Source organism: Cyprinodon tularosa, unplaced genomic scaffold (assembly GCF_016077235.1).
Source record: "Cyprinodon tularosa strain WSP-4 unplaced genomic scaffold, ASM1607723v1 ctg312, whole genome shotgun sequence".
In the NCBI taxonomy this organism is placed as follows: Eukaryota; Metazoa; Chordata; class Actinopteri; order Cyprinodontiformes; family Cyprinodontidae; genus Cyprinodon; species Cyprinodon tularosa.
This window is the reverse complement of record NW_024039022.1, coordinates 1113047-1139814: the sequence shown is the minus strand read 5'-3', so window position 1 is coordinate 1139814 and position 26768 is coordinate 1113047. Positions and strand designations below refer to the sequence as shown.

Genomic DNA, 26768 nt, shown 5'->3' with positions numbered 1-26768 from the left:
TAAAAGTAAAGATGTATTTGATAAAAAAAGCTACTCAAGGACTGAGTTACTGATCTATTCATCAGCCATAATCATCATAGCTTTAAATTGCACATCATTTTACAAAATGATGTAAAATTAAACAAACTATTAATTGCAAATTCTGGAGTTTCAAAAAACAATTTGAAAACAAATATAAAATACAGTAATTACTCAATTAAAGTCAATAGTTGCTTTATGGAGAATTGGTTAAATCACAGTATAACGTTTACTGTATTTTTATTCAACCTCCAAATGACTCATAAGATAGAAAATAACCTTTAACCAATAAGGTTTGAGTACAAAAAAGAACAAAGTGTAAAGCAGGTCTAAAACAGGTTTTCATTGAGTGAAGTTACTCACAATTGGTGAAGTAGCCAGAAATTTTTCCTTTTTCTTATGATATAATATCAAATTTTTACTTAGGTAAAAGTAAAAAGTACAAAACTAAAAGTAATTAAAAAAGTTCCTCTACCCATATCTCACAGCGAGTCCTTTAGGTGTCTCTGTCATGCTGAAAAGTTGACTTTTGAGCCAGTTTCAGATCCAGTACTTCCGTGTATTCACCTCCATCCATCTTTCCATGAACCCGGACAGGCTTTCCCTGACCCTGCTGTAGATCTTTTTCATTCCCACAGCGTGATGCTGCCAACAATAGTATGTTTCAGCATAATGATTACTGTGGCGTGTAAACTCAAATTCAAATTCAAACGCCGCAGCCGGCTAAGACAAGGGGTATGAGCTACTGACGCTGAACCATTATACGCTATGATTTCCTTTTATTTTCCATCTCACGTTCTTATGCAAATCTGTACTTACATTGATGAGTCGTGCATGGATACAGCAAACAGCGCTTACATGATGGTGTATAAGACGGTCAACGGAGAGTTTCTCCCCAAGCTCACCCAGCCGCCATAATCCAGGTCTAAAACGTTGAACCCAGGTGAGCAATTCACCTGGGTATATCTATGACACCACTATATCTATGACACCACACCCATGGTGCCACCCATAGATGCCGAAGACTGTGTTTACCAACGTCACATGCTCATGCACATACACCCAGAGAGCGGGGAAAAAATATCAAAGGAGCACGAGATGTACATATAATAATTTATGGCTCCTACAGGGATGTGAGCCAGTTTAAGCTTTACTCCACAAAATAGCGGAGGAAATATCTAACAGTTGTCAGGGCGACATGTTTCCCCCATCTGAGCTGGACAAATCCTCCAAAGTTAGACCTACAGACTACTCTCCAGGTATGTCTGTCGTTTTTATAGCAAGAGGACCCTAAAGTAGCTGCTGAACACGTGTGTGATATGCTAAGTCATATTCTTTTTGAGAAGGCACAACCTTTTTGTAGAATGTTGTGACAGAGGGCATGCCTGCACTGGCTGTTAAAGAGCCTTTGTGTTTTTTTGTTTTGTAGTTGATGCAAATGTAAATGTGGTGCATAATGTGCCTGGTTATGTGTTGTGGAGGTGGAGACTCAAATGGAGGTGGGTGTGTGCAACACGGAAGTAAGTGTATAGGTGCACACTCACCTGTCTCACTGATAAGAGAGTAAGGGTGGGGCTGCTGTAATTCCAGCAGGGTCGAGTCAATTCGTGGCAGTGCCAGCGTCACAACGCTGCCACAAACTTGCTGTCTCTCCGTAATTTTGTTTGACCGCTTCAGTTTATCACACTTTGTTTCATTTTGTTTTTCAGAATTAATTTGTTTCCTATATTAATTAACTGATCTCACATTGTTTGCTATATTCCTCCTTGCTGCGCTGTCATAACTCATGCTGGTGCAAATAAACCAAACAAAAAGCATCCTGGATGTCAGAGTATTTGAACTATTGAGTGCGTCACAGATAGGGATAGAGACGAGGACCTGACCAAACTCTCAGAGGCTTAAAGGATCTGTTTGAAATAACACAATAATAACACTTCCTCTTCTTTGAAAGTACCCTCTGATAGTTCTTTTGATTTCTGTCTGCTTTCTGTTTTACACCTCTAATTAAATTTCCCCTACTCTCATTGAGTCTTCTATCCATCTTCCTATCTTCTCTCTCCTCTTCTATCAATCTTACACTATTCTACAAGCAGAAGAAAAGCACCCCTAAGCCTGCAAGTCTATGGTCATCAATTGCAACCATAAATAAAAAAAAGCAACTAATTATAATAACTACCTATGTGAAGATATAAACTAAAAGTCACAAATCAGTTCTAAAACATCTTAAAATGAAATCTTGTGGAGAACCAGTGTACCAGATTAGATTACATTATAAGGAGTTTTTCTCCTACCAGCAGTAAACATTGGTCTCGTCTTACTTCTTTTTAGTGATTGTTTTTTAAATTGGAGATGAAGCAAACATTCATCCCAGGATCAGCCCAATCCAAATAAAACTGATGGATAACACTCACCATAACACAGGGCAGCCCCCCATCCGTAGTGTCAGGATGTGATAAAGAACTTTTACTTCTTGCGGCGGTTTAAAAAGTGGTGCGCTCTTTTTCTTCTTGGTGTTTTAATGGCAGCTGAGATCCATAAAGATCATTACAGCCCAACAAGCTGTGCGCTCTGTTAATCATCTCTATGTTAACAGCAGCGCAAAATGCTACAGTAATAGATGTTTCTGACATTCCAAGTCTCCCAGAAGTTCCGGGAGTCTGCCTGATATAGATAGTTGTTCACTGATGTCCGCGAGTCAGATAAATTATCCCAGATTTTAGACAATGCAAGGTGGTGTTCTTTTAATGATAGTGAGAGCAGGCAATAATTCATGCATCATATGTGGATAAAAACTACTTTGATTGCGCAGGAACAACAAGAGAGCGCGGGGTGTGGGGAGGAGGTTGCTGTTGAAACCTGTGCAGCCTGTCTGTCCAAAGCGATGCTCTGATCAACCAGCGTTCCAGGTGACTGGTTGATCAGAGAGCTGATTGGATCAGTCTAAGTTTCTCTGGGTAACTCTCTGACAGTCACCTAGTTACCACCCAAAGCTGTGCATCCTGTGAAAGGGCAGAGGTTGAATCCTCGAGTAAAAAACTGAAAATATCAGACTAATTTTACAGCAGAATATACTAAAGTATATCCACGTCTAGTGAAGGTGAGGAACAGTGGCGGATCTAGACCAAATGTACCAGGGGGCCAAAAGGGGGCCAGCGTGTTTTCATGGTAGCACAGAAAAGCATGAAATAAAAAACAGGGCAAGAGATTCAAATATATTAAGAGAGCTGCATGAAGTGAAATTACTTTTCAATTAGGTTCAATATAAATTCTATTTCTTATGAGGTCAACATATATTTGTAAATTAGGAATTTTACATATTTGTTTGACTTAATTTAAGTTAAACTACTGTTTTCTATAAAATTTGAATTAGAACTCAAGAAAAACTGTTAAATTCATCTTTAAAAATTAGAGCATTTTTTTTTATTTATTGTGAAAAAAAAAACATTTAGCAGATGAAAACTGGGATCCTATCTCAGTACTACTGAAGCTATCACCTTATTGTTTTTGAATAATTAGTGAAACAGAATTTGTTAAGAAAAATAATGAAATAGATCCAAAAGACCTATCAGTAACCGGCCATGGTGAGGAATGATGACACCGTGGGGAGTGCACTGTATGCTGAAGTCCCTTGAAAAACAGAAAGCACAACTGATGTTCAAGGCTACAAGACTGAAAGTATTGAAAATAAAAGACCAATACTGTTCTGTTTTTTGTTTAAGAAATTACTTTTAGTTAATAAACAGTTGTTGAGAAGTTGCTGGCCTTAAGTATGTACGTATGGGGCGCGGTCCGTTGTACCTGAAATTAGTTTTTGGAACTTGGGATGTCTGACATGCTTACAAAACATTTCGCCTCTCGTTCATAAAACGGTAAAATCGGAGACATTTCCGGTATCAGCTTTAGCCGGGGAAAACGGAGAGTGTCTTCGTTTTGGACCACCTGTCCGGGGACATCATCAGGTGTCATCAGTAAACCTGACTCTATTTTCTTCATCATTCTCAACTCAGAGAGAGAGAGACACTCAGCTGAGCTCTGCTTTCATCATGAAATGCTTCTGTGTGCAGAGGCGGTTCTAGAACAAATGTTCCAGGGGGCAGCATGTTTTCATGGAGGAATAGAAAAGCATGAAATACAAAACAGGGCAAGGGCTTCAAATATTTTAAGACATGAAGAAAAAAAAAGTTCTATTCTATTACGTTTAATTAAAATTCTATGTTTTATTAGGTCAACATACATTCATAATTTAGGAATTTTGGCCCCTGTCTAAAACCGCCCATGTCTGCGTGGAAATTAAATCTATTGAAAGGCTTCAAACAGACCGCTGCTTATGTGACACATTTAAAAAAGTGGGAATAGACAACACGAGAACTCTGCTTTGCCAATGGGTTTAATTTAATAGACAGACGGGAAAGTTAGTTTATTCTGAAACCGCGGTGAAGTTGGTTTTTAGATCTAGCTTACTGTTGGCCCGACTGAAGGACTCCGATTTCGGACAGCGTCTCTCAGCTGCTCCCTCCCAGCGAAGATTAAACTATTATAAAATCATGCCAATAGATAACATCTGTAAGGCACGCCTGTTTTTATTCCATTTTAAGGTATTAAAACATTTTAAAGATATTTTAAAGACAAGCTTTGGGATTTTTCTTCAATAGCTTCCAGATGATGTGACCGACTGATTCAAGACCTGTATTAAATTATTCTAATACAGTAGCCTGATGGGACACACCAATTTCTATTCAATTTAAAGCCTTTGTATATTTTTAAGATATTTTATAATTAAAAAAACATTTAGATATTTCTTTAATAACTTCCACAAGGCTGCCAACTTTTCACCAGACCTTGGGGTGAGATTTTGAAACAGTTTGGACAGGAAACCCTGTCAGGGTTAGATGAGGACAAGTGCAGCTAAAGGTTGGAGGTTTTCAGAGGATTAAACTGAAGCAAAGCAGCAAAATGTGGTATAGGGTTAGGGTTAAGATTTTTGGAGGAAAAGAAATTCATGTAACGTCGTAGTGGCTGGTTTAGCGTGCAGAAACATCTGTGCAGAATCCGAACTGGAGACCCTCCAGGTCAGAATGGGACCTACCTCCCAAGGTGGTGGAGAAATAAATATGAGTTAAAAGTGAAAGGTCTCACAAATTCTCATCATCATACTTCGGACCTTGTGCTGACATATGGCATTGAATGTGGTGAAATAACAGTATTTCCTTTCAACCCGCCGCATCTTGTTGGTACCCTACCGGCTGGATCCTTCCTTGTTCTGTGAGCATGGAGTGAACTTGTAAACCAGGTTAGTGACTCACGTTCATAATCTTCCTACGTTAGATTTACATGGTCACTAACCTGTGTTTCTCCCCTGCAGACTTTCCAGCCTCAGACTCCTTAGCCGCTGCTACTCAGATCTGCCAGTTTTAAATAAATGCTTTTTCAGTTATCCCATTAGTCATGTAAAAAAAAATCCTTCAGTTGATCCAAAATGCTGCAGCCAGAGCTCTGATGAAAATTAAAAACAGAGATCTTATCTCTCCTATCCTGGCTTCTCTTCATTGGCTTCCAGAATAGATTTAAAATCCTGCTTCTCTCATATAAAGCCCTAAATAACCAAGCTCCATGTTGCATCAGAGATATGATTGTTCCTTATGTTCCTAACAGAGCACTTCGCTCTCAATCTGCAGGTTTACTAGTGGTTCCTACACTGCAAAAAATAGAAATCTCAATAAGTAATTTTTTCTTAAAATAAGTGTGTTTTTCCTTGATTTGAGGAGGTAAGTAAGACACTTTGCCAATGGAACAAGACAATTTCCTTTTAAAATAAGAAAAAACTATTTTATCGTCTTATTTCAAGTAAATATTATCTAACTATCTTATTTTAAGAGTGAAAATACTCATTCCATTGGCAAATCATCTTATTTACCTGCTCAAATTAAGGCTAAATATACTTAATTTAAGCCATTTTTTACTTATTTCTGGATTGTTTTTGCAGTGTAGAATTTCTAAAAGCAGAATGGGAGACAGATCTTTTAGTTATCAGGCTCCTCTCCTGACTAAAACTACCAGTTTTAGTCCATGAGTCAGACGCCCAGTCTACTTTTAAGGGTTGGCTCAAAACATTCCTTTTGATAAAGCTTATAGTTAGAGTGGCTCAGGTTATCCTGAGCTATCTCTATAGTTATGCTGTTATAGGCTTAGACTACTGGAGGACATAAATAACCCTTTTCATGATTCTATCTCTATTCTACCATTCTGCAGGATTCATTAGTTCAATACCTAATGTTATGCTTTTTTTGCTTCATAGTATCTTTATCTGTTCCTGTTTGGCTGTGATACCATCCTGGAGAGAAATATCAGCTGTGCATGTGCAATCAATACCTTTGTTTATGGATGTTGGAGCTTGGACTGTTTTTCAGTGATTAATCCTGTTCCTCTGACTGTGACTAACTGGATGTGCTCTCTTCATCCTCTGACATGGGAGTTGGCTCAGAGCTCGTCTGCATCGCTGTGTGTATCTTAGACTGGTTGTGGAACTGGTTGACAGTTACCTTTTGTATCTCTGCTTCTTATTCTATGTTTGCTTCTATCTCCTTGAACCCCAGTCGGCCTAAGCAGATGGCTGCTAAAACTGATCCTAGTCCTGGTTCTGCTGGAGGTGTCTTCCTCTTCACTGTCGCTACAAACATGCTTGGTGTGAGGGATTGATTTCAAGTCAATGAGTCCATGCAATCTGCTGGTTTTCCTTAGATAGAAAACTTTAAACCAATCTCACAGGTTGATCTGAAGTGTCTCTCTAAAGTCACCTGAGAGGACATGATGTGAAGTCCACAAAGAATTTGAGTCAGTGAGTCACATGACCTGGAAGCTATTGAAGAACTATATATTTTTTTAATTATAAAAATAAACTTAAAAATACACAAAAGCTTTAAATTTAATAAAGATGAGTGTGCCCCATCAGGCTAATGTAGTAGAACAATTTGACACAGTTTTTGAGTCAGTGGTTGACATGACCTGGAAGCTATTGAAGAAAAATTACAACTTTTGTCTTAGAAATTTCTTTAAAATGTTAAAATGACTAAAAATGGAATAGAAAACAAATGTGCTTGACAAAAAATGTATCTATATGCATGCTTTTGTATTGGTTTTGTCTTAGCTGATCACAAGATAAGGAATTTATTGATTTTTGTTTTTCAAGAGTGCTTGGTAAAAAAAATGTGTTGACGGTCCCTAACTCCACCACAGCATCTTAGAGATGCTGGCTGAAATCAGAGTCCTTTAATCGGATCAACTCTGAGCTGGATCCCGCTGACAACACGGAGCTTGAATATCCAATATCCAACTTGTAACCAACTTCACAGCAGTTATTCTGAAGTGGAAAATGATCTCACTATGTGAAAAAGCTGATCGAGGCCATGTGAGAATGACAAAACACAAAATCAGAGCAGAGCTTTGCATAGGCGGATCTACTGGGGTGGCATAGGGTGGCAACTGCCTCCCTAAATGACAGCCTTGCCACCCCTGCTGCCACCCCAGTTAGCTGTAGGGGTGGCGAGGCTTATAAATTATGGATAATTTGAGAATTGCGACAGCTAATTTCCAATGTCGGAATGCAGTGAATGCAGCACAAGATGACGCAAGAGCGACTGAGACTGATTAGTTTTGAAAACCGAGCGGGGCAAAGCGAGGGAGCCAGGGGTGATGGGGAGAGGAGACACAGGATGAAACGGGTAAAAACTGTTTAACTATCTATCGAGACATTAAATCATAATGAAAGCACAATGTCGCCAGCATAGCTGCAATGCTGATTTTGAGATCGTGGTTCAGTTAAATTCAGGTGCTGAACTATGTCGTCGATATTGCTCTGTTCTTCCTGGAGATATTCCAGAAGAAGAAGATTCTGTTGTAAGCCCGACAGCAGGGTGAGTAGCATGAGCAACGGCGCCATTGTTGTTGTGATGTGTCGCGCTTGCGTGTTTAGAGGCGACGCTATGACGCATGCGTGTAAAAAAAAAAATGCGGTTAGGGTGTAAAGATGGAAACTCGAAAACGGCGTTTCAGAATCTTCCCACTCTGAAGGCTGAATAAAAAAATGATCGTTTACAGACCCCCGAAACGCCGGCTTCGTGTGGATGGGAGGCTGGTTTGGTGAAAAATTTGTGCGTTTAGGCCAGGGTTCGTCTTCGTGTGGACGGGGCCTAAGTCTCATGCAGAAGGGCTGGTCCTATCACAGGTTATTTGCATTACAACAAGGACAGTTAGCAAGGTAGAGTGAATACACAAACTTGAAGAGGGGAGGGGGGCTTGCAGGAAAACTGGAATTCTCCAGGATTTCTAGTGCTAATGCACTTTGCTCATGACAGGAGAAACAAACAGTAAAAACCTGACGTTATTCTTCCCCATAACACGCTTTGCATGTGTAGTCAACCTGCTAGCGGCAGGGATGCGACAACTGTAATATAAATTATTTTACTGCGATTGGATCTGCTCTCTCTCCAGTTCAGCCAGGCCGGCGTATTATAGTGCATACCCACTTTTGAGCTGCTGAGAAGCTGCTATAACTTGAGAGAGGCGGTGTGAGCAAATTTGGAAAGCACAGAGGATGCTCATTGCTCACTTTACTTGGTCAGTCTACTCTACTCATCTTGCAACAATACACCGTGCACAAACTAACACCGCAGCAGAACGTAGATAACGGACCAGATGTTTACTTTTTCTGGAATCAGTAGTCATAGTGTTTTTCTGAGGCAGAGCTTGGTTATTTGCAGAAGGGCACATCAGTGCAGTGAAGGCAGAGTGAGGGAGGGCACGTTAAGTTCATCATGTGACCAGCCATGGTTACCATGGCACGGTAGATCTAAATCAGCGGTCACCAACCTTTTTACAGTAGAGGGCTAATTCAGGGGTACTGAGTCACAGGAAGGGCTACCAATACTGACCTATGAATTGCAAGGGTCAACGTTCACCTAAACTTCATACATCCTACACATATCTTTGTTGTTTCTTTAAATTCATAATTTTCTTTTAGACATTTTCATTTTGAAATCTCTATAAATGCTTAAATGCTATATGTGATTAAATGATGAAATGTTCTATAACCCAATTAAAAAAAGAAGAGCAACAGAATACAGTGAAATTTCAAACGTAGCTCACTGTTGAGTTGTTCTATTTTCAGAAGACTCTAAGGTCTTCTTAAATTTGTCACACATTTACCATGAGCAAAGGGGAGCAGGAAGAAAATCAGACCATGTTTTGTCTGCCCCAGTTGAAAAACTAAATAACCTTTGCAAAGCTAATTACAGTAGAAACAAAGCAATGAAATAACAAACATCTGTGTTCAATTAAAGTAATAAACATATTTTTCTGAAACTATCAATTCTTAATATAATTTGTTTACACATATATATGAATTGACACAAGGAGGGGATACATTTTTTTTTTTTTTTTTTTTTTTTATTATTGCTTTTTTTTGTCTTTTTTAATGTGCATATTAAAAGCTGTGGCCTTTATTTAGGCCAAAAAACATTTTCAAGCTGGTGGCCTGTGTTTGTCTAATAGCCTCTGTAGGGAGGAAATCTTCTGTTTGCCTGCAGGCCTCTGGTCGGATGGTGGTTTCCATGTGTGGGGGGGCCTTGGTTCTTGTACAGCCCAGCGTCTCGATGGTGGCTTGTATGCAGATGATGGCAAGCATTTATGTAGACGCTTGGGTTTGCGTTGAAGCCTCCGTTTGGATTCTGTCTCCTGTTTTCATGGTGGGGGCCTCTAACTGTGGAACCACACTGCAAAAACAATCCAGAAATAAGTAAAAAATGGCTTAAATTAAGTATATTTAGCCTTAATTTGAGCAGGTAAATAAGATGATTTGCCAATGGAATGAGTATTTTCACTCTTAAAATAAGATAGTTAGATAATATTTACTTGAAATAAGACGATAAAATATTTTTTTCTTATTTTAAAAGGAAATTGTCTTGTTCCATTGGCAAAGTGTCTTACTTATCTCCTCAAATCAAGGAAAAACACACTTATTTTAAGAAAAAATAACTTATTGAGATTTATATTTTTTGCAGTGCACATCTGTTTCTTTGGGGCCTGTTTTGCATGGGTGCCTCTTTTTGACTGGAAGCTTCAGTTTTCATGGACTCCTCTGTTTGTGAGGAAGCTTCATGATGTTCTTTTTTCAAAGAAAGTTTCAACTCTGCTGTCAATTGTGAGACTTGACTCTTCAGAGACTTGATCAGTTCCTCCTGTTCCTTGAGTCTGGAGTCATTTTCAGTTTTAGTCTTCAGCTGTTCCTCATATTTGAGCCTCAGCTCTCGTTCTTCTACAAAAGCCTCTGCCAGCCTCCCTTCTCTACAGGCGTTTTTCTCAGCCTGCCTCTTAAGGAAGGCAAGCTCATGCAGGACACTGACGCACACTGTAACCGTGGGAATGCGTGGTAACTTTGACGCACCTTTAGGCTGGGTTACAGTGAATGTTTCCTGCTTCTCCTCTTTCTCTTCACTTTTGAGTCTCATGCTACGTTCACGTTCTAAACTCTTTTCCAGTTCTGCGATTTGTTTCATCTGAGTTTTGCAGTCAACCTGAAACTCGATTCTTTGTTCTCTCTCCTCATGCAGATCACAAGTCCTTTCGTGCAGCTCAGTTTTTAGAGCAGTAACCTGCTGAGTGAGATCGTTGATTTGTTTGATAGCCTCTTCAATGCACATCAAGCGAGGGATCATCGTAACCGCTGATGCATGGCGTGGCATCCTGTTGCTTTGATAGAACTTGGAGCGGTCAACATCAGTTTTTCTGTTGGTGCCCGTGTGCCATGGCTTTCTCCTTTTTTTATCTGGTTTGGGAGACACATAATGAACTGGGTTATCAAAATGTGGCCAAACTGCATGTTTGTGTTGACCAAAAAAACGCTTACCATGATGGTGTGAGTACGGTGCCTCAGAAGAAAGACCCGCACTGGGGTGATTCTTTGGTTCTTCTAACCGCGGAGATGGCTGACATGCTTGCTGCACCTCATCTGAGTCAGCAGCGAGAGATGATTTCAGCTGAAACTCCGCTAAGGGGGGAGTCTCAATGGTAGCAGAAGAAACCGCTTCCCCTTGGATCTCTGGACCATCTTCTGCTTTGCTGAGATGCAGCTTGCTGGTGACAGAGCTGTCATCTTCAGTTGGGAAAATAATGGCATCATAGTCGACCTGGATGGGGAGGTCAACCATGTCTTCCCATGAAAGTTTAGCTGGAGAGGTTTCGTTTCCAAAAACAATCTGTTTTTGCTCCATGGCTAACTTTCTATCAATCAGAATATCTACCTAAAAGACGTGTGATATCTGAGAACGATGTCTGGCTGGTTTCGCTAAGGTTCGAACGTGCTTCTCAAAAGCGATCCGTCTCGATGAAAGGTCGGGAACAGATAAGAACACTGGGTGGGTTTATGCTCAGATCCCTTCCAAAGTCTGTGATGTCATCAGCAGTCTCTTTGTGACATCACATGCCAGGTGTTATCAAACATTCTAATCCCAACTGCTGAACACGGAATGCATTTTTTTTTTAAATAGATTAGCTGTTTTTTAAACAATAACTTTCTTCTTTGTTCAATTTGGGTTATTTTTCTTTTACTGATCAGATAAAAAGTTATTCAAAGAAAAATATATGCTTTGAAATGTAATTGTCCTTGAATATTTTTTAAGATTTCTCATAGTTTTGTATTTCAGTTTTACAATCAAATACAGACATTTATAAACAGTATTTAACTAAAGTATTACTGTCTTCAAAGACCTCATTACCTACCTTATACCACCCAAGAAGATTCAACACCTTCTGGTAGCGATGTTGCTAGGCAACATAAGGTGGATCAGGTAAAGTTTCCGTATTACATTTAAAACAACAGTAGCTTGCTAAGCCCAAAAGCTCTGAGCTTTTTGAATTTGGGTGAGACTGAGGCCAGTTTTTAATGATTCCTGAAGCAACCTGCACCAGAGTCCAATTGGAAGGGGATCAAGACCATTTCAGCAAGTTAGACTCGATCCAGTTATTTGGTCTGGACCAGATTTTGCTGGGCTTAAATCAGACCTGCACAAAAGATCAGAACCAAGAGGGGGAAACAAACTCTGGTCGATTTAGCTTAATAGGGCTTATTAGTGCTTTTTATAAAGCTATGTGCCACAGAAAGGGCTTTAGAAAAAATCAGCTGATTATAACAGACTCTTTCCCTTCCTAGCCACCAATAAAGAACACAGTCAACAAAAAAAAAAAAAAAAAAAACAGAGCATAAATAGATTTATGGAGGAAGAAGACAGAAGAGATCTTACAACGGATTCAGAGGATAGCTATCATTTTTTCTATCTTGTTTGAGAAAATATTCAAGCATAATGTCAAACATAGAGGATTTTTTAAAATGACAATGCCCATAACAGAACATTCTAGAATAAGGACAGAAACATCTTTTTAATATGTAGTCCCTCAGGTTATCCTAAAAGAGTCAACAAATATAATAGAAATACATAGAATTGCAGGTTCTTTTCTTTTTAGAATTATAACTCAAAGTTTATTTATTTCAATAACTCAATTCAATAATGCTCACTTTAGTGCAGCTCAGTCCATAGATCTCTGATGGATAACTTTTTCTTTCTATAGTTTCTTCTTGTGCAAATGCTGCAAAGCTTCCTCTCTGACAGTCAATTTCACACATCTGCGACTCAGCACCTGTGTCTTACCTTAATACCTTTCCTGTGATAATGCCCCTCTAGAAGTAGTGTTATCATTCTTCTATCTCCCATTAAGTGAGATCACATTGTACGATGTATTTCTAATATGAACTGTTTCACATGAAACACATACTGTACATACTATTCTCACCAAACTGTGATAACTTTGATTAAATTCAGTGTAAACAAATGCCATATGTTGCCACCCCTCAAAAATTCCTGCCCCCCTCTCGCCACCCCATAAATATTTTTCTCGATCCGCCCCTGGAGCTTTGGGCAAGCTGTCAAAATAAAAGCAGCCAGTGGGAGGAAAAATATTTTAAGTACAAACTATTTAACTATTTAAACAGGCAGCGGTGATTGTAGACCAATTTTACCAGGGGGGGTCAGGATAGGCCCGTCAGCCCGTCCTATGACTTAGTACCCAGGAAGTAATTTTAAGCCTTAAAAGGTCGGTGACCCCTGATTAGCATCTAAGAAATAGATTGTAGATCCTCTTTGAGTAAAACAATCAAGTATGTTGGATAATGTTTTTCAGTTATGTGGACAGGGATGCTAACTCTTGCAGCCTCAGCTTTAGTCTCTTTCTACTAAAAATAGGGAAAAGCTGTGGTATGACCATGCAAGACTGAAGCAGAAAGATTTAAAAAGAGAAATATCAAGAGCAATATAGTGATAATCTTAAGAATGTATATTAAAAGGCTGGATGAATGGAGTATAACGGGGATATACACTCACCGGCCACTTTATTAGGTACACCTGTCCAACTTCTCGTTAACACTTAATTTCTAAGCAGCCAATCACATGGCGGCAACTCAGTGCATTTAGGCATGTAGACATGGTCAAGACAATCTCCTGCAGTTCAAACCGAGCATCAGTATGGGGAAGAAAGGTGATTTGAGTGACTTTGAACGTGGCATGATTGTTGGTGCCAGAAGGGCTGGTCTGAGTATTTCAGAAACTGCTGATCTACTGGGATTTTCACGCACAGCCATCTCTAGAGTTTACAGAGAATGGTCCGAAAAAGAAAAAACATCCAGTGAGCGGCAGTTCTGTGGGCGGAAATGCCTTGTTGATACCAGAGGTCAGAGTAGAATGGCCAGACTGGTTCAAGCTTATAGAAGGGCAACAGTGACTCAAATAACCACCCGTTACAACCAAGGTGGGCAGAAGAGCATCTCTGAACACACAGTACGTGGAACTTTGAGGCAGATGGGCTACAGCAGCAGAAGACCACACCGGGTGCCACTCCTTTCAGCTAAGAACAGGAAACTGAGGCTACAATTTGCACAAGCTCATCAAAATTGGACAATAGAAGATTGGAAAAACGTTGCCTGGTCTGATGAGTCGAGATTTCTGCTGCGACATTCGGATGGTAGGGTCAGAATTTGGCGTCTACAACATGAAAGGATGGATCCATCCTGCCTTGTATCAACGGTTCAGGCTGGTGGTGGTGGTATCATGATGTGGGGAATATTTTCTTGGCACTCTTTGGGCCCCTTGGTACCAATTGAGCATCGTTGCAATGCCACAGCCTACCTGAGTATTGTTGCTGACCATGTCCATCCCTTTATGACCACAATGTACCCAACTTCTGATGGCTACTTTCAGCAGGATAATGCGCCATGTCATAAAGCTGGAATCATCTCAGACTGGTTTCTTGAACATGACAATGAGTTCACTGTACTCAAATGGCCTCCACAGTCACCAGATCTCAATCCAATAGAGCATCTTTGGGATGTGGTGGAACGGGAGATTCGCATCATGGATGTGCAGCCGACAAATCTGCTGCAACTGTGTGATGCCATCATGTCAATATGGACCAAACTCCCTGAGGAATGCTTCCAGCACCTTGTTGAATCTATGCCACGAAGAATTGAGGCAGTTCTGAAAGCAAAAGGGGGTCCAACCCTTTACTAGCATGGGGTACCTAATAAAGTGGCCGATGAGTGTATATTCTGGAAGTCTAAAAAAATGTAGATTGGAGATATTAGATCAGACATTGTGTTGGAGAATATGGTCATAGTAAGGAGAAATTACAGCCTAAATGATTATGTGCTCTAAACCTAAAAAAAAATAAAATAAATAAATCTTGGCAGAGAGACGTTAGCTTATATTTATCATAGAGAAAAGGGTTAACCAAACAAACAAATCAGAGTTTAGCCCAAGTCAAAGAGGTGAACAACGTCTTGGTCACAAAGTTGGAGCTTCTATTGAAAAAGACCAATCCAGGAAGTCAACCAATGCAGATTCAGGCCAGGGATCAAGTGTTTTTGGTAGAGGGGCCAGATGGACATGCCTGCCTGGTTGACTTTTACAAAAAACTAAGCAGAAAGATATTATTGGAGCAGAGGAAACATAACTTACTAGTCTGTTTATACTAAAATAGACCATTCTTGTCATTATAACTACAAGTGTCACAAAACAAAGGCACTGCTGACGGATATTGAAAATACATGGATAGTGTGTTTTTTGTGTTTCTATCACAGCAGTTTATGGTATATTTACTTGTGACAAAAAAGGTACAGATTGTTTGGCTGATTTCAGGGTACATCGGAAGAACTAGATTATTAAACATTTAAGGGGGGAGGAAAATGTAAACCATTTTGGAGTGAGGTTTTCAAAATCCACTACAGAAGAAAGGGAAGTACTGTGAATACTTTCCTGCTGCAGCTCTAGTTAGCCGATAGTATAATCCCTCTATTTTAAAAGTTAAAATAGAAATTACACTTATGTTTAAAGTACTGTTCAGTAAAACTGAGCTACTATAATTTTATATACATGATATAAGAATACTATTAAAACAATTTTTGATTTTATTTGCTTAGTTAAGTAAAGGGAAAAAATACACACATTAATACCAAAAACAGATGTTTTCAAACCTTTATTTCTATTAAATATGATAATTTACTGCTTCGGGATTCAAGGTTGGAATCTCATATCAGCTAAATAAAAAAATACATCAATTTCAGTTTATTCATCCATCCATTTTCTGTCACGCTTACCCCTGCTGGGGTTGTGAGGGGTGCCGGTGCCTATCTCCAGCTGTCTACGGGTGAGAGGCGAGGTACACCCTGGACAGGTCACCAGTCCATCGCAGGGCAACACAGAGACAAACATGAAAAACAAGCATTCACACACACTCTCACAACTAAGGGGAATTTAGAGAAGCCAAAAGCCGGAGTACCCGGAGAGAACCCACACATGCTCAGGGAGAACATGCAAACTCCATGCAAAAGAGGCAGTCTGGGAATCGAACCCGGATCTTCTTGCAGCAACGTGGCAGTGCTATCCAATGCACCTCTGAGCAGCCCACAGGTTATCAATATAGCGCTAAGTCACTACACAAGTCATCTAAGAGCCCTTTACAGAGACAGCACAGTCAGATTGGGTAAAAGTTTCTATCAAGGAAAACCTGTTGATTGCAGTGAGTCATTGACTTGCAAGACATGCTGCAAAAAACAAACAAACAAAAAAAAAAAAAAGAAATTGCAGCGAGCGAGAAATAATAAATAAAAAGTAGGAATCACCACATTTTTTTCTTTCATTAAAAAGAATACAACGTATATTATAAAAATACAAAACTTAAGAAAAAAAGGAAAATTTTAAAGAGACAGCCTCATTCTACTACAAGACAGTCCCTTACATCACATTAACTTTAGCATTTTGCTGATCAAAAACCAGAAATTTTGACATGTCACTACATAGTTTTTGTATATGTCCATATTTGTCAGCTAACAGAGATAAAGAGGAGTAGAAGATTTTGAGTTCCGTTTTTGAAACTTATTACTGAAGGTTTTTTGATTTTTCCATTTACATACATGTATGTTATATCTTCCCATACTTATAACAATATTGACCATCTCAAAAGGTGTTATATTATTTTTGTTATTTCACCAAATATGCAGGTTCTGCCAAATGCAACATGTGACTGGACACGAATAGAAGAGATGTTGAATAGTTTCTGGTTCTTCGAGACAAAATACACAGGCTAATTTGTGTATTAATGTTTATTTGACAGTCAAAACATTCACTGCGTGTTTAAATAGTTGCAGCGTCGGCGCCGCCAGGTGTCGCTGTCCACCAACATCTCTCTGGTGAGTGAGATAACGGGAGAGGTGCGATGAACCCGGGGATGAACACAGTCAGTATCATAAAATAAGGGGAACACCTTGAGAGAGGCGCAGAGGAGTCGCCTGCGGAGGAGGACCGGCGGCGGAGCGCAGCCCCGGGGGCCAGAGTGGCCCTTGTTCAGGGGAGAGCCCACGTACCGCAGGAATGTGCAGCTGAGAAGCACATGCTCGGACATTACTCTGCCTACTGCTCCTGACGGTTTTCAAGTCCTCTTTCAGAACAACTGCCGCGCCTTCGGACGGAAGCCTATAATTGGATGCGAGCCAATGACGCGCTGAAAATAACCAGGTTAGCGCAAAGTACCGGTCCATTTTGGGGAGGGCCCAGTCAGCGTGAGGGCGCAGCACCATATATCACCTCCTTCCAGCTGTTTACGAATATCCTGCTTGGATTTTTCTATCATGGCAATAGTAGCAGCAGCAAGAGGAGCAGCCCTTTCCCCTTTTCTCTCCAGCTTTCCAGCATGGAAACTGGAGGACTGCTCTGGGTGCTCGCAGGGAATCTCACGGCGACGGGAACGCAGATCTTTTTTTCTTTAAAGGGGAGGGAGGGCAGGAGATAGGAGACTGGCATAAGGCAAGACTGTTGCATGTTTTTTTTTTCTTGGACACAGAGGAAAAAAGGACAGGCCAGGGGTTGGACTGTCCGACTTTCCCCCCTCCACCCACAAAAGGGATATTCTTGCACAAATTTGGGATGCGCCCAACACAAAGTGATCACATATTAGTTGGGCGGCGGTGGAGCTGGACGGTGAAGTTAAACTTCATATCAAAGAAGCAGTTTCTGGCAGGCAGACAGACAGGGGGGGGCACTCAACCCGCCGGATGGCCCCCATCGGCTGCGGGATGCTGACACCTGTCCGGAGCGCAGGTAACCGCAAACACACCAACAGGCAGCATGCATTGATCCGCTCATATCTCTGCATCAGATGCGGCTTTCCGGGGTTAAAAACTGTTGTAGTTTCGTCGCACTGACTGCTGAAGATGTGTGTGTTAGAGGCTGGGTCTTTGCGGGCAAGGTGAGTCCTCACTTCATTCAACTGGCCTACAAAGTCCCAGTTTCTGGCTCATGAGCCCATCACGCTCAAGACAGGCGGCTCTGATCCGGATTCATATATATATTTATTTATATATAAAACAACGGAAAAGAGCAACAGATAGACCTAAAGTCCATTCCAATAGTATTCGGATGAAATTATTTTTACTCTAACAAAGAAACGATATATAAACCAACATGTCGATTTTTAGTTCTTTGCGTCCCCCAAATTTAAATCAAGCCACAGAGGCCAAACACCAAATTAACATTTTAATTTTAACTGTAGCGGAATATCCATCACTGCATAAGATAAACCTCCATCTAGATATTTTATTGCATTACTTGTAGGCTTTTTTTTCTTTTAACAAAAAGGGTTGTGCAGTAGAAATACTTATACTGACGGCAGATTAACATGTAAAATAATTTTCATTCGACTAAAACGTTTTCTCCCTCCACAATATCAGACAGGCAACTTCAGAAGGATAAATTGTGAAAAAAATAAAAATAAAAAATAAGATTAAAATAATAAGATTTATCAATTTTAAAAGTGGCATGTTAAAAAAGCCCTTAATAAAACAATTTAAATTCTTAACTGACATCACAGCTATCAAACCCTTCTGATAATCGCTCATCTTTTGTGAAGAGCTTCAAGTCTTTGAGGCTTGAAGCTCTTGTCTTGACCCTAATCTGTAGCCCTATCAAAAACTATAAGCTACTACAAAAGGCTATATTACCTATGGAGCAGCATATCAGAAGGGATAACAGAACAAATAACAACATATACATATAAGCTGCACCAATCAAAGTTTATCATACAGTAAACCTAAATCCCTTTTTCATTTTAGCCTGATTCCACCAACCTTAGGCTTACACCTATTCTTTAAATCTAGGCACATATCTCTTTATTTATGCATCAGATATTTCTCTTATCATTATCTAATTTCAATTAAACTTGAAAATAGTGCATCAAAGTAAAAGCAGTCAGCTAACATATAGCTAGATCATATGTCCTTGGAGATCTTAATGTTGATGCCTCTGCAAAGAGAAAAAAAAATGTTCTTGTATATTAAAGTTAAATGAAGAAAGTAAAACCTATATCACTATAAAACTCATCATTTCAGTAATGGGATAAAATAATGATATTGATGTCAACTAAATAAAAGCCTGGCAAGGAGTGCAAAAATAAATAATTTCTTAAAACTGATTTAATGTAGTTTCGTGTGTTTTTTGTGTTTTTTATATATTGATACATTAAAATATTAGTAATATATTAGTTACTTAAGAAGATATTATTAGGTAACGTGATATTATGAAATCTATTGGGTTCTAGATTGACAATGAATTAAACTCGAGTATATATATATATATATATATATATATATATATATATACTCGATAAGCTCGATAAGCTATATATCTAACTAAATAGGATAAGTTACATACCTAAATGCATGTTGAGTCAAATCAGACCTTAGTCTCAGAAAATCCAATTGAAGATATTCTTTTTGCGATATTATTCTAGTTCCATGTGCTAAATCTTGCCAACAATTATCTATGCAGCACCTCATTGATTGTTTAAAAAAATGTTACATTACATCTTAGGTCAATTGCAAATCCTATCGTATAAGAACATGGAGATTAATTTAGAGACTTTGTCAATTAAAAGTTGGATAGTTTTTGTGAGCAGATCAATTTAAAACTAAGTAAAAACTATTTGTTATTTCAAAATTGAACACATATAGCTGTTTTTATCAAATATAATAAAAAAAGGGGAGCGTTTCAGAGAAATTACAAAGCACGTTATGTTGAACAAGCCCATCAAGCAGGGGGGAAGAGGTCTGGTTCGAGGCTCATTTCTATATCTGTCCTGACCCTGGCATGCCGTGCATACCACGCTAATGAATTCAGCATCCTGACACTAGATGCTTTATGTAATTAATAGAGCGCTAGACCAGGGTGGCATCTCGGTGCTGCCAGTGACACATAGGTGAGACATTCGCTGAAGTATGGGATTCGTATTTTTAAAAACACAAGGCGGGCACAGGCATTCTTACAGCCCACCTAAAGCAGCCATGTAAATGAAACAGGACCCACTGACAGCACAAAAGCAGGGATGTGTCAGCTTTTCTTTATTGGACTGTTAATACTAATCACCACCGGTTATTTTAGGTGATGTATAACACATCGGTGGCAGGTCGTTTGTTTTTACAAGCCTGCTATAACTTGTTGAGTCTATAATAAGTTGCTGTGGACCGAAGTTTATGGAAAGTTGACACTGGTTTCTAATTGAATTCCTCAACACCGTCAGCAACATCCCGGTGCTTATTAACAGTCATACACATACGACACCGTTCTCAGCAGCACGTGGAGCAGGTTTTAAAACAATCGTCAGAGCTTCGCAATCTTCAGCTGCCTCCAGCGTAGGGCCATAAAAACTCAGTGACACGTTGCAGAAAGCAGGTTAAAAATATAAATACATAAAAGAGAGCAGCCAGGAGCTGTCCATATATGCTGCAAACCTGGGCGAGTGTAAGAGCCGAGGGCCAGAGAGAGCGAGTCTTATATCCTGGTTTGAATAAAGCAGCACGGCTACAGGGAGCTCTGGGATGGTCATTCAAGTTTTGATATTAAACAGTGCTGGCTGCTGCTGCTTGCCAAACTGCTCTCAGTGGCATTTTCACATTGTTTTAAAGGCCTAAATTGACTAATCTAATCACTTGCTGCAGGGTGTTGCCCCCCCATATACGATCACATTCTCTCATTATTAGTTCAGGAGTATTTTAAATGTACTTTCAATATTTTATGATGGGTCAGTGGGTTTAGGTTGTTAGTTAAAAGCAGACAGGGGAAGATTGTATGGAAAGTGAGCAGCAGGATTGTGTGTTTACTTCTCCTGTGAAAGAACATGGAGCGTTCTTTCTCGGAAATTCTCCCCTGAACCCGTTAAACTCCCCCCTTTAAAAACGTCACTGCAAATTCCAATAAAATTGTGTCATTATAAATACACAATTCACAAATGCTGGAAAGCAAGCTACGTTGTTTTTAAAAATTTTTATTTAAATGAAATGCACAAGCCCGTCAAAAAAAGGTCGTACTCTGTAATTAGAGGCCACTTTATTCTGCTTCCACTGAGCAGATATGCTCAAAATCACGTTTGACAAGCCGGCAAGCATTGCTGTTTGATCTCAAAAGTTTGGAATGAGAGACAAATGCTAGGTTAGGCAGGAGGAGAGAGAGAGAGAGAAAAAAAAAATGAAAAGGCAGCAAGAAAAGTGAGGGACTTTTAGGGGCAGCTGTGTTTTATTAACCCAGTCATAATGCCCCTAAAAATCCTTATTGCTCTTGCAATGGTCACCAAGGCTCCCTTTGCAATATGCAGAGAATCTCCAGGCAACTTGTTGGGACGTGTCGCGCTGCACGGCCAAGAAGAAACTGGGTCTTTACGAAGGGGTCATCGACGTCACGCTGGGAGATTAGAAGATACAGAGTTTATCGAGTAACACAACACATGCAAGAAGAAACACAAGCTTTTTATTAAACGGGAGTGAGGAAAAGCTTGGAGTCGCAAATGTTTGCCAAATCATCCAAGGGGGGATACACAATGACTAGAATTTCCCTACATAGTGTCCAAATGTTTCTCTCTGCCACTATTGACCTGTGTTGTCATTATACATCTGCCTAAGCTGCCTATTAATATGCAGACAGGGAAGCCGACACACTGTGTCCTTCTGTGTTTTGACATTGCCATAAAGTACCAAGGGAAATGCTCCAAGACAGACAGAAAGAAAGACTGGCAGATATTCTGAAAAATTGAGTCTGCTGGTAGCCGTCAGCGCACATCTGCACAGTCTTGGAAGACGGCAAGATAGAAATGCAGGCTGTACACACTGACAGGAGAGAAGTCATGCAGGAAGACAGAAAACTGACAGGCAGGAAAAGAACAAGGAAAACAGACATAAAGGAGGGGAAGACTGAGAGACAAGCAGGCCTTGAAGGACTGTGATCGAGGCCTGGGTGTGGTGTGGTGTGGTGGGCCGTCATGGCTGGAGAGTGGGTGGTGTGGAGGCCTCGGTACTGGTAAGTGAGTCACCAGAGGGAGTCTGTTTGGTGGAGTTTGTCTGTGGAACTGCTGCCACTGGCGGAAGGAAGAATCGTCTTCACTGACAAGGGGAGAGGGCGTGAGGGAAAGTGTGGATGATGACTCAGGGCCATGAGCCACATGGTGATGAGGAGGAATTACTCATCAGAGCATGTGGAACCTCATACGGCTATCACAGGACAGGCTGCGTGCTTCCCCCAAGGCTGTCACTGGGCCGACATCGGCCCCCAAAGCTCCAGCTCGACGCTGGCCGAGAACAAGTCAGAAAGTTGGAACAGGGGGAGCCTTGGGTATTGCTTTTACCTCTTTCATAAAAGCAGGATCTCTCAAGCTGGGGGGCAATGTTAACAGTCATAAGGCACAACGATTGATAAATTGATTCTTTGGCAAAGCTAAATGCACTCCACTTGCATTGACTCACACAAAATTTCCCCTGAATGTTCCGTGTCTTGTGACTGATGACTATATCTAGGAAATACTGCATTGCTATTTTACTAAAAACATTCAAATTCAAACTGTGGATCACTTTATAAGTTTAGGTTAAGTTTATAGTCTTATTTAGATGCATGGGGATGGGGTTTAGCCTTATTGAGTAGGATTGTCATTTCTTGGAACAGCAGAGTGTGGGAGGTCAGACTGGCCTAGTTCCTGGTTTAAACTCAGAATGAGAAGCATTATCCAGGGTAAATTCTCAAACACGGGTTTTACCTCATTCAGCTTCTGCTTGCGGTCAGGGATGTAAATTACAGTAAACCGATGTGGGCCTCTTTCCTCTTGTTCCAAATTAGGCACTACTGACAACATATATAATCAAAGAAGCTTTAGAAAAGAAGAAGTGACTCTTTAAATATGTACACCCGCCTCAGAGTGACATTTTAAAGCTTCCTTTCTTTAACATTTCAGCTTACACTGTCATGCCTGTGTAAATCCATCGCAGAAATGATGAATGAGTCTCTGCAATGAGCTTGCAGATGATTAAGTTGGACAGAGTGATGACAAATGAGTAAATGTAGGCAAAAGGGCTACCCACACTATACGCACACTGTCTTCTTTTTGTCTGCTCAGTGTTCAGCAGCTGAATCAGTAGAACCCCTCAGTGTATAAGTGTGTAGAATTAGGTATCATCCTGTCTGATGCATGACAAAACGGTGGTTAAAGTCAACAGAAATTCTCCTTGCTATTGATATAACACCCAAACACCTGTGGTTCTGATGTGATCATGACCTCTGTGTAAGGCAAACCAAAATTTAGATAACATTTTAATCAAGCAACAGAACGGAGAATGAGTATGCCTCTTTGACTTGACTCAACAGGTGAAACGGACACACCCAGAGCAGCAGCTCATACCCTCCTCTTAGAAGTGGAGGCGCCATCCCAGTTCTAACAGTTGCCATTAGGGTGTGGGCTGACAGGGCTCCAACACCAGGAGAACCACTCAAATCCAGAGCAAACACTACAGACAAAAGCTACACAACGAGAAAAACTGGAGCAGACCTTCCCCTGAGTGAATTCCTCCTGTAGCCCTTGTTATACCCCCTGACCTGCTTTTAGCCAATTAGATAGCGACGCCAACTGCCAATACTTCAGAAATGAAAAGAGGAGAAGATTCGGTCATTTTTTCTTTTTTGAATCTTTATCATCTTAACTTTATCATCATCCAACAAGGCCTATTGGTGGTGAAATGGTTTGGACTGTTAGTACTATTATTTTTCTGGAAGAAAGTTTTGGCTTCAAACCCCAGCCAGCTCTACGTTGATTTTACATTTTCTCCATGTTCATTTATAGATTCCGTTTGCTTACTTAGCACCCCTACCCCAGAAACATTAGTAGATTTCTTAGTTATCCTTATTTTGGAGTTTGTTCATCATTTCTTTTTCTTTGTGTACTGCACTGCGATATTCTTGCAATCTCACCAGGTTACAACATTGCCCTTTTTACTATGACCACTCTGTAAGCACTACAAAAGGATACCAGGTTTGTTATCGGTATTCATCAATACACATAACACATTTCAACAATTGGTAAGGCTTCAAGAATATTTAATCTACCTTTTCAGTCTTCAAATTTTTTATTTTTATTTTTTGTGTGCTTAATTTCTGTCGAAAATAGCTGTTATAAGACGTATCCTTGCAACTCTAAACAACAGGTCGACTAATTAGCTGTAAGAAAAAAAAAGAACTTGCTATGACTGATGGATTTTCTGTTTGGTCTTAGTCACATTCTTCTTGTATAATCAGCAAGTATAAATACATTAGAACTGACCTTAAGATGCAGACTCCAGGGCATCAAATATCTGTTTGATATGGAACAGCGCACATATATGTTTAAAATATGGTGCAATTCTGTATTTTCGGGAGCAGCCAGAAAAAAACTTTTAATTTGGTAGTCTGTATTACTAGAAGCACACAAATCCCTCTCTATAATTGCATTTAAAGCTCAGAAACACCAAAAGATAAAACACAACCTTTCAATCTAAAATCTTTTGCTGTTTTTGTCCTAGCTTGTGATGCTGAAGATGATTTCCTGCTTGCACAGTTGAATACTTTTGATGGTAGAGAGACACAGATGTTTCCCTGCAAACCTTTAAGAGATTAGCACTGGCTCCACTCGCTAGTGCATTCTTTAAATTTAAGTGGTAGACATGCATTACAAAGACCCACTTATCAGGTTTCAGGAGATGGATTTGAGAAGATCTGGAAATGCATGAAAAGGTCAAAATAAATATTGCATATTAACCAGAGGAGGAGGAGGCTTTTCTCCTTTCTTTCATGCTCTAGTCAGAATAAAGTTGTAAATTTACTTAAATCTTAAACTCTGAAGTGATCAAGGCTATGGTTTCAAAATGGCTGCTGTGAGTTAGTTTAATCAACTCTGAGTAGGTCCACTCAGAGTTGAGCACGTGTTTAACAAGCATGAAAAGCCATTATCCGTGGAGCAGAACCAGATGAGTGACCATGACAACAGGCAAGAGGAACTACCAATTTTACACCACTCTAATTTGAGATTTTAAAGCAGAATTTAAGGAAGAAATAAAAATGTGTTTAAAAATTCTGAACAGAAACAGAGGTTTAGGAAACTTTGTGAAATGGAAAACTCAGAGTTTCCCCCGATTTCAGGTTTAAAAAACTTTGAGTTTTTCAGTAAACCTGCTTTGTGTGTCGGACCCAGGGACACAATTGTTTGCTTGTTGCAGAACAGCTCTTTGGTTTTCTGTTCAGTCCAGCTATGCTGCATCTTCTGCTCTTTATCCATTTGATTGTGTTTGAATATGTGACCCCCCCTCCCGCCACCAAAAGAGTGCTGATGGTTGTGTTAAAATTATTTATTTTTGCAAAAACAGCAATGCAGCAGTTAGAGTTGTGAGCTGCTCCTCCACCTGATTCTGTATTCAGCCTTACTCCTTTGCCCACCTGCAGTGAGGGGCATTTTCCAGTTGTTTTGTGGCTGTTTGTTGTCAGCCGTACTTTTTCTTTTTGGCAGCTCTCAGCAACCCTGTATCTTTTACTATGCAAAAAAAAATTGTTGAAGGCAGCGCTCGACTAAAGGCCTAAGTGCCCCTGTATTGAGAAACCATGAGCTCCGCGGGGCGATTGGCTGATAAATGTTTGATGCTTCAGATACAGTCATGCCAGAGAGTGAAAGAAGTGAGTTCAAGTGTGTTTGTATTAAAAGGGAGAGGAAAAGCAAGTCTTTGTTTTGGCAGAGCGTTAGCTTGCCAAAGAAGGATATCCACAGCCAAGACCCACCAAACAAACCTGGGGCATTGAATGTTTTTATCCGTTCAACCACTTCTCGAGTCAGGATGACAAGGAGGCCACTTTTACCCTCCACACTGTCCTCTCTGCTGCATTCTGTTTGAGCTGAGAGGAATACCAGTGAGCTGTGGTTAGCTGCGGCTCGCCTTTTTTTCAATGTGGTCAATTTCTTCAGATAATAGCTTCCGAGATTTAAGAAAATCTGACAGAAACTCAAATCATTAGCTTGGTTCTAATTCACCAATTAACCTCATTCTTATGTTTAAACTAGTGTTGCGTCGATGCCATTTTTTGGCCCCGATACAATACCCGATACCTGGCTGTGCAGTATCGGCCGATACCCATACCATGATAATGTAAAATAATTGCCATCATGGCTTTGTCAAGCTGCTGCCTACCTTTGTGAAGCAGGAAAACATCTAATACAAAGTGAATCCAGTAGAACTTTTAATTGCCCACCAGGAGTGGGTGACAATAGTTGAATAAACTTATGGCTCTCAAAATGGTATTGGTGCCCTATTTTTTTGGTATTCGCCGATACCGATACCACCATTTTAGGGCAGTATCGGGGCCCCGTCCGATACTGGTATCGGTATCGGTGCAACACTAGTTTAAACCTGGCCTTTGTAATATCATCAGTTTCCAGACAGGTGTAATTATGACCCATGGTTTTCTGTTTTTTATTGGCATTAGAAATAAAAAGCCACAAAGACCAATTTCTATTTTCTTTGTCTTAAGGAGTAACTAGAAAACGCACAGAGTAAGCAAAATGACATGTGTTGACCTTCATAAGCCAGAAATGACAGTAAGAAAATATCCGCTTGTCTTTATTTGGTCATCTCAAGTCAGAGTAATGAAATAGTTTGAGGAACATTTGCAATAAACAAGCCTGGAAGACGATCCAAACTTCTCAATTGAGCCAACCTTTGCATAAGTGTAGAAAATGAGTCCAACTATTATCAGCTTGACAAACCACCCAGTTTAAAGTTTTGATGCACTATAATTGAAAGTAAACATTGGGAACCACTTAGGCTTTAG

General features: G+C 40.0%; 1 long non-coding RNA gene across 2 annotated transcripts in view; it reads left to right on the top strand.

Annotated features, from left to right (window-relative positions):
- The first annotated feature begins 16891 nt into the window (after window positions 1-16891).
- The window catches only part of LOC119788246, a 34559-nt gene continuing 24682 nt past the window's right edge, over window positions 16892-26768 (top strand). For both annotated transcript variants that reach the window (XR_005281438.1, XR_005281439.1), the window contains exon 1: window positions 16892-17711. This is a non-coding gene — a long non-coding RNA (uncharacterized LOC119788246). The remainder of the gene's footprint in view (window positions 17712-26768) is intronic.